Genomic DNA, 8707 nt, shown 5'->3' with positions numbered 1-8707 from the left:
CAGAGATAAGAAAGCTTGCGGGGCAGCAGTGCACTCCAAGCGGGAGGAGGATGCTGCCTGTTCAGACGGACCCTCACCTTCAGGGAGCCTAAGGCACGGCGGGGGCGGGGCGGGGCCAGAAACGCAAGCCCACAAAGGGTTCCTTCATGAACCGTGTTTACGGAGCACCTCCCCGGGCCGGGAGCTAAGCGTCTGTTCCGGGAGTCAGACGAGCAGACCGTCCCACTATGCCATCCATAGTGACTATGGTATGAAACGTGTTCAGCAGCCCGAGGAGTTGTGAGACGCACGGACAGGGCTTTCCAAAGCCTGTGTTGAATTACTGTGTGCAAGGCTCTGCCGCTAGGGCCTGGGATGGCTTAGGGAAGAAGCAGGTCGATGCATCTGCATTGAAAGAATTTACCATTCAGTGAAGTGAGTCAAGAAATGAGACCGCCTCTCATCGAGGAAGGGGTCACCCTACTTTCACTGCCCCCCCACACACACACACACAGGTGCTGTCTTTCCTTAATTCCATTCTACTTCTCAAGTTGTTTTTTTCAGCTTCTTGAGAACTCTGTTTACTCAACATTCTAGATTGTGGGGTGAACTCCCTCACCCTTTCCCATATATAATTTGGGTATATGCCCTCCCCACCCCACTGCCTTTATTTGCAAGAGCTTTTGCTGCCAGTTGCTGGTCTTTTTCTTCTTGTTTTCCCTTCATCTCTATGTTGTTTGCGTAGCGTGGCTAGCCCATTTTGTTTGCGTTCTCAGTCTACAAAGTGACCACGAGAATAGGCCCAGTGACATTAGGATGTTCCTTATTGGCGAGTGTTTTCAGGTCTTTGAAAATGAAAAGTCCTAAATGCTAGCACTTCCCATATGTCTGTTTACGTTGTCTGCGGATTATCCGTTTTCAAGACAAAATGTGGGAGAGGGTATTATCCTAAAATTTTCAGTCAGAGACTAACATAGCAAGAGAGAGAAGTGAGACATTCTGATTTCCAGACTGAATGTATACTATCCCTAAATACATTATCATCTTCTCTTACAAACCTCTCATCTGAGAGGATTGTATGGGGAAACTCATTAATATTGATTTGACCTGGTTTGACATGGAGACTTATTTTGTATCATTCAACTATTTGGTTTTGGCTTTTATTTCTGAGATTTTCCTAGCAAATTTGCAGTATGAACCAGAATCCTGGGAGAATAACTAAGTAAATTGAAAGGATAAACATTTCTGGAACTTTTAAGTACTTTTATAATATCCACTACTTCCTAAAAAACTGTGTGATCTCTAAGCTATTTTTACTTATTCTTTAAAGTTGTTACCAGGAACTCTAAATCATCTGGCTCCCTGGAAATACTGGACTTAAAATGTATTAACTGTCTACCTTCTGTTAGCCGGTTTGATGAGAGATTACCCATTATCCCTAATTCTCACAACCACTCGGCTAAGTAGGGTTTTACAATTGAGGAAATTGAGGCTCTGAAAGGTTAAGTGACTTGCCCAAGGTCACATAGCCAATAACTAGTGGAGTAGTGGGAACTCAGTCCTAAAACCGGCTAAAACCGGCTATACTGTGCTACCTTTTATCAAAATGTTCTATTAAAAATAATTTACTTATTTCACTGATTTCTGTTGGCCCTCCTCCCAATTATTGTACTTTGCAGTTCAGGGGGGAAAAAAAGCAGTGTGTTATATAAGAAATTAGATGAATTTACAAGCTCACATAGCCTCTCTTGGTCTGGCATTTGTAGCTGGCAGATAGAAATCTTATTTTAATGACTTATTTTCAGAAGTATTTTGTTGTAAGAAAGTAGAATACCTTAACTATTTGTAAGTAATTATTTTTAAATTATGATATTTTACCCTTTAACTTTCCTTGAAAGTGCAGTTGCATAATTTGCCTGGGTCTAAATACAAGAGACATAAGTTTATATTAATAACAACGCTGACTAGGTCCAGCCTGGTCATATTTTTTTACAAAGTGTGGGCTCTGGAACCATACAAACCCAGGTTACATCCACAGCTCCACTTTTACTATCTGTGTGTCCTTGCTGATCACATAACTTCTCCTTACGTTGTTTTGTCAGCTATAGAAAAAACCTTCACACCCTGCAGAGCTAGTGTGAGAATTAAAGATAATATATGTGGCATTCTCAGCAACTGCCTAAGTGCTGAATAATAAGAGAATAGTTAGCTTTACTTAGCTCAGGATGTGAAAATCTATAAATGTATTATTGAAATTCATTGTAATTATTTAGGTGGTTTTCCATTTGATGGGGAGCACCATTTCCTTGTGCTCTAAATCAGAGGAAATATCTATAATAATAAAAGCATAATATGCTAATTAGACTAGACAGCTGAACAGCCTTCTGGATGAAGCTGTGGCAGTGGGGCCGAGGCAGAGGCAGTAGGGGCGAACAGGCAGGCAGGCGAGTGGTTAGGGGCAAACAAGCAGGCAGGCAGGTGAGTGGTTAGGAGCCAGCGGTCCCGGATTTCGAGAGGGATCAGGCCTAAACTGGCAGTCAGACATCCCCCAAGGGGTCCCGGATTTTGAGAGAGTGCAGGCCGGGCTGAGCCCCTCCCCCCCCCAATGCACAAATTCGTGCACCAGGCCTCTAGTATTTGATAAACGCTTGCCAGTCATTTGGGATACAGGGGGCATGAATCATTTACTCAGAGTAATAATATTACCTAGAACATGAAACACGAACTTAGAATAAGGATATGATTCTTCATAATGATTTTTGAATGCCTACTCTGTGCCAAGTGTGGTATCAGATGTTAAGTGTTAGTTCAGTGCCTGGCACATTATGGGTGCTCATTAAATATATTGTTAATGTTATGTCTATTTATTTGTATAGCACAATATTAATGATATTGTGAATATAAAATGTACAACCCTCATATTCAAGATTGACATAATCTTGAAGAAAGATTGTTCCTGTTTTACAAGTAAGGAGACTGAGGCTGAAAGATTAGGTTACTTGCCCAAGGTTGTACAAATGGTGGGGCTGAGCTTTAAATCTAGACTGTTTTCACCATGCTATACATGTTCTCTTCTGAAAATGGTACTGGAGCCTGGCCAGAGTGGCTCAGTTGGTTGAGTGTCACACATACCTGTATTTAGGTTTCAATCCCCCAGTGGAGCACTTATGGAAGGTAACCTATGGATGTTTCTCTCTCTCTCTTCCCCTCCCTCTCTCTTCCCCTTCCTTTCCCTAAGCATGTCCTCCGGTGAGGATTAAAAAAAAAAAAAAAAAGGTACTGGAGGGCTTATTGGGTTGGTTTAACAGAAGAAAACATATCTGAAAAGGAAATGGCATTCAGTAAAGCTCTTAACAATGAGCTCATGCTTCCTCTGTGCAATTTAAGGAAATGTGTGGTACTCCAAAGACATGAAAGTTCTTTCATTGTTGTACAAAGTCTGCAAAAGCTACTCAGGTATGAAATTTATTTTAATTGCTAAAATTCTTTCAGTTTCATCTTAACAATAAGTGCAACTAGAACTGAGGTCCAGAAATGTGCTGCCTTCAAAGCTTGCTTAATATTAGACTGCAGCCATCTCTTCCTAATGGATTGCTGCTGCCACATAGATTTTACTAATCCTCTGCTGGGAAGAAATGCTATTTGTATTCCATTGGTTGCAAACCGGTATATGCACATGCTGTTTCCTTCCTTTTTTTGGTTCCTGCCAGTTTGTACACAGTGGATCACATAGTAAGTTGAGGGGGCTTCCCCACATGTACTGGTTTGTTTTAAATACTATATGTAGGTCATTGACGAAAAGCCTGTTGAAGACATTGCCATTAGTCTTAACTAAGCAGGTAACATTTTCCAGTAATGAAGAATATATCCTACCTTGAGCTCACACACATATACAATGATGTCTATAACTTGTTTTCTCTTTAAAAACTCTATTATTATGATTAACACTACCATTTATTGAGTACCTTGTATGTCCCAGGCACTGTGCTAGGAATAGCTATTTCCAGCAGTACTGAAGGGATTGGAGATAATTTATAGCTATTATCTCCTTTTATGATGAAAAAAACTGAGTTTTAGATAGGTAAAATAACTTGTGCTGGATCACTCACCTAAAAGGTTTCAATCCAGGTCTGGCTAATTCCATTGGCCTTTCCCATATAACATACTATTGCTCTTGTTTGTATTTTTAGTAAATAAGCCAAATTTTAAAAATCCTTTTATGTAAGTATTTGTATAGATGTACACCTCACTTTGTGGGGGCCTTTATAGCACTATTGGCCCTGTGAAGCTAATCATGATACTTTTCCTGATAAGCTTAATGATTTGTATAAATATTTATGGGCAGAAGTATGCTATTTGTCCTAAGGTACTTGCTTACTCATTTCTATCTTTGTTAAAGTTCTGATTATGTCGTTGTTATTTTTATTTTCAATCTCCCCACCCCCCACTAAATAATAGGAAAAGAGTGATTTTACTCACTAGACTTCTTTCTTTGATACCACTTCATAAACAAGAAACTAAAACTTCTTTATATGGGGAAGGTCTTGGGCATTACCTGGCTCCTGTCGTTTTTCTTTCAGTTATAAAATTTTTTTATTGGGCAGTTTATAATAAACCTACTAACTTTGCTTTCTTCTGACCTTTTTTCCCTGAGGGAAATACATTTTTTTTGTAATCCTCCCTGTTCTTGAATTCCCTAGGAAGAGGAGTTGTACGCATGTCAGAGAGGTTGCAGGCTGTTTTCAATTTGTCAGTTTGTGGATGATGGAATTGATTTAAATCGGACCAAATTGGAATGTGAATCTGGTAAGATGCTATGCTAATGACATCAGCAGTCTATAGCATTGATGTTTTCTCTGAGCTGTGTTATACTTTTAATGTATTTTCCTCAGAAAATGAGAAGCATAATGTTTAAACTAGTCATCCAGCATATTTTAATTGTTATGAAGTTAGAGTTTTAGTAGCTGCTGCTAGAAATTTTATGGTCTTTAAATTTCATCTTTTGTTGAGATAGCGTTTATTTTGTACTGTGGATAGGACACCTTTGTTTAAACAAGTATTTGGTTTAGACAAATGCAGTAGTAATTAGCCTTCCCATAATTCATCACTACCTTTTCAAGAGATAGTATAATTTTCCTAAGCCTTTCAACCATTGTCTAGTTAGCTTAGCTCCAAGTTTTTTTTTTTTACTGAATCAGGCCTTTGACTCAGTATTTAATAGTGTATTCTTTTGTGGGCCATGCCAATAAAAGAGGTAACCAGAGTCTTTGTCATCTCTTAAACCACTGTTCTTATTTTTGCTGAAAGAGGTGTTTAATTAAAAAACACACACAAAAAACCTATAATAAAGATAAAATTGACATTTAACTCTTTAAAGAACTATAATGGAATTTTCTCTATTCATTACATTACACTGTTTATTCAGTGTAGCAGGAGGTGTCTTACTCCTTATCACTATGCCATGACTAACATCCAGCCTCTGTGATATCATAACTTTATTTTTTATGGCTCAGAATCCTAAACTGGCCATCTTTATGTGTGCATAATGCTGTTCAGTTTATTATCTAGCATCTTTAAGAAGTATATTACAAGTACATGACTGGGTTGGAAAGAAAAATAAGATTGTTATAATGGTGAAGTGTTCTATCATAAGAAAGATTTGTCTCTGGTAAAAGAAGAGGGTATATCTGGTAGAGACCCATTTCAACTTTAGAATCCTGCTGTAGAACATTTTCTAAGTTCCATTTTCTTAGAATTTAGGGTGTTAAACTAATTCTTCTATTTTTTCCTTGCCAGGGTGGTTGTATTTCCATTTTAGACTTATGGAATTCAATAGTCAGAGAGCTTAAACAGTTAGCCCTAGTCACATAAACAACCAACAAATGATAGAGCCAAAACTTGAGGTTGCCTGTTCAATGAGGTTGTCTGTTCAATGTTTTTCCACTGTGTAAACCTTAGCAAGAAGCTCCCCTCTTATAAATGTCATCATATAGGAGCTTGAGTGTGTAATTAATAGATTTATACCTGAAATATTTGACTTGTGGGTGTTAAAAGATAGGGGTTTTATTAAAATAACTAGAGGCCCAGTGCAGGAAATTCGTGCACTGGTAGGGTCCCTAGTGGCTGCTGGCTGCCGGTCGGGGCCTCCCTGCCGCCACTGGGGCCTCCCTCCCTTCCCCCGGCCGACCCTGCCCCCTGGTCAAACTCCTGGATGACCTCCCAGTTGAGGGGACAACTTGCATACTACGCTTTTATTATATAGGATAGGATACATTTGCTACTATTACCAAATTTGGAAATGCATATTGATGAAATGTAACCTATATAATAAAAGCCTAAGTGACTGTTATGACAGACCGACCAGAATGGCCGGTTGCTGTGATGTGCACTGACCACCAGGGGGCAGACGCTCAATGCAGGAGCTGCCCCCTGGTGGTCAGTGCGCTCCCATGGGGAGCACCACTCAGCCAGAAGCTGGGCGCATGGCTGGCGAGTGCAGCGGCGGTGGTGGGAGCCTCTCCTGCCTCCTCAGTAGCGCTAAGGAGCAGCGAGCAGGTGGGTGGTAAGTAGTGAGGGATCCCGAATTGCGAGAGGGTGCAGACGGGGCTGAGGCCCCCCTCCCCGCCCCGTCCCTCCAGTGCACGAATTTCGTGCACCAGGCCTTTAGTTTTAGTGTAATAAATTTCTTCATAAAATGCCAAATTCCTTTACTTTCTCTCTTTCTGTCTCTTTCTTGTAATTTGATTGTTTTTCTCTTACAGCATGTACAGAAGCATATTCCCAATCTGATGAGCAATATGCTTGCCATCTTGGTTGCCAGAATCAGCTGCCATTTGCTGAATTGAGACAAGAACAAGTATGAGACAAAACTGCCTTTCAAAATTGCCTGCTTGTATTGCACTTACTTGTATTGAAATATTTATCACCCACTTGATCCTATTTTAGTGTTATATTTTAAATGCATGTACAGAAGCATATTCCCAATCTGATGAGCAATATGCTTGCCATCTTGGTTGCCAGAATCAGCTGCCATTTGCTGAATTGAGACAAGAACAAGTATGAGACAAAACTGCCTTTCAAAATTGCCTGCTTGTATTGCACTTACTTGTATTGAAATATTTATCACCCACTTGATCCTATTTTAGTGTTATATTTTAAGCAAACTATAGTGTTATAGTTTTCAGCAAACAAGTTATATATTTGCACATAGACAAATCAATTACATTTTTCTATGATGCTTTACTGTTAAAAGATATGTTCATATACATAATCTCACTTTGTTTATTCTCGTTGTCTAGTGAAGATTTTATCCCCCTTTTACATATGAAAAAACTGAGGCTCAGGGAAATTGATAGTTCAGTGTCTTTTTTTCATCCCAACTGCAATTACCTTAACTCAGATCATCATCATTTCTCATCTACATTACTAAATTAAATTAACTTCCAAACTATTTTCCCACTTTAACCCCCTCTAGTTTATCTTTTAGTCTGTGTCCAGATATTTACTTTCTAAATGGAAATTTCATCATGTCATACTCCTATCTTATATATTTCAGTTGCTCCCCGTTATATACAGGTTTAAGTCCAAACCACTTATCACAACCTGGCTCCTGATTACCTCTCCTATGTCATCTGTTATCATCTCCTACTCCTCATACTCTATACTCCATATATACTGGGGAAATTTTCTAAATTTTATTAACTTTTGCATAGAAAATACAGCCATATGATACAAAACTCAAAAGGTAAAAAGAATAAATAGTGAAAAGTCTCCTATCCCTATATTTTTCTCCATTAAAGTAGCCAGAGTTACAAGCACAGATATATTTTATGTATATACATGCACTTAATTTTTTAAAAATTAAAGTATACATAGTGAATGTCTACTCTTTTCACTACATATTCCTTTGTATGAATGTATCATTTATTTAATAAGCATTCCCTTATTTTTATTGCATGTTTTGCACATTTATGAATCAGAACTGGAGGGGAGATTATGTCAATTAGTGTTAATTCCTATCAGTAGCTTACTATATATGTATTCAGCCCATAAATACTCTCTCACCCTGCCATGTTATCAGATGTCTCACATTGTATGCATATATTCTTTTGACTTTTTTCCCTCTTTTTCATTGATGTTCATTATGGCATGATTTATTTTACTTGAAAGCATTAAAGAATAACTTATCTCTTTCCCTTCTATTTCTTGAGCCTTGCTAGGCCTTATTTAATCAAATCTTAAGATTATCCATATTTGTTGTTGTTTTTTTAATCCTCGCCCAAGGATATTTTTTCCATTGATTTTCAGACAGAGTGGAAGAGAGGAAGGAGGGGGGAGAGAGAGAGAAAAACATTGACATGAGACAGACACATTGATTGGTTGCCTCCCACACGAGCCCCAACTGGGACCAGGGATCAAACCTGCATCCGAGGTATGTGCCCTTGACTGGGAATCGAACCCACGACCCTTCGGTCCAAGGGCTGGGGCTCAAACCACTAAGAAAACCAGCCAGAGCAAGAGTCTCCATATTTTTTTATCTGATTCAAAAGCCTTTTATTCTGATACAGGTGACAGGTAGCTTATAAATGTGTTTAGTAGAAATTAAAGGGATTTTCAGCTTTACCATAGTCAATTTGCATAGATAACTAAGAGTTTACTTGAGTGCTAATTATAGTAGATTCATTTAATGCTTTATACCCTGTCCTAATAAGGATTTGATTATGTTGCT

General features: G+C 38.8%; 1 protein-coding gene across 3 annotated transcripts in view; it reads left to right on the top strand.

Moving 5' to 3' along the window:
• The window catches only part of TMEM59 (transmembrane protein 59), a 26959-nt gene that overhangs the window by 1178 nt on the left and 17074 nt on the right, over positions 1 to 8707 (top strand). Inside the window, exons 2-3 of one of the 3 annotated variants that reach the window (XM_014549778.1) lie at positions 4680 to 4785; positions 6941 to 7035. The gene's annotated coding sequence lies outside the window, so the exon portion shown is untranslated. Of the gene's footprint in view, positions 1 to 3250; positions 3436 to 4679; positions 4786 to 6740; positions 6836 to 6940; positions 7036 to 8707 lie in introns of those variants that run through there. The other 2 variants (XM_014549776.1, XM_014549777.1) reach the window with 2 other exon arrangements.

This window comes from Myotis brandtii, unplaced genomic scaffold, assembly GCF_000412655.1.
Source record: "Myotis brandtii unplaced genomic scaffold, ASM41265v1 scaffold57, whole genome shotgun sequence".
Lineage (NCBI taxonomy): Eukaryota > Metazoa > Chordata > Mammalia > Chiroptera > Vespertilionidae > Myotis > Myotis brandtii.
This window is presented reverse-complemented; position numbering and strand designations above follow the sequence as displayed.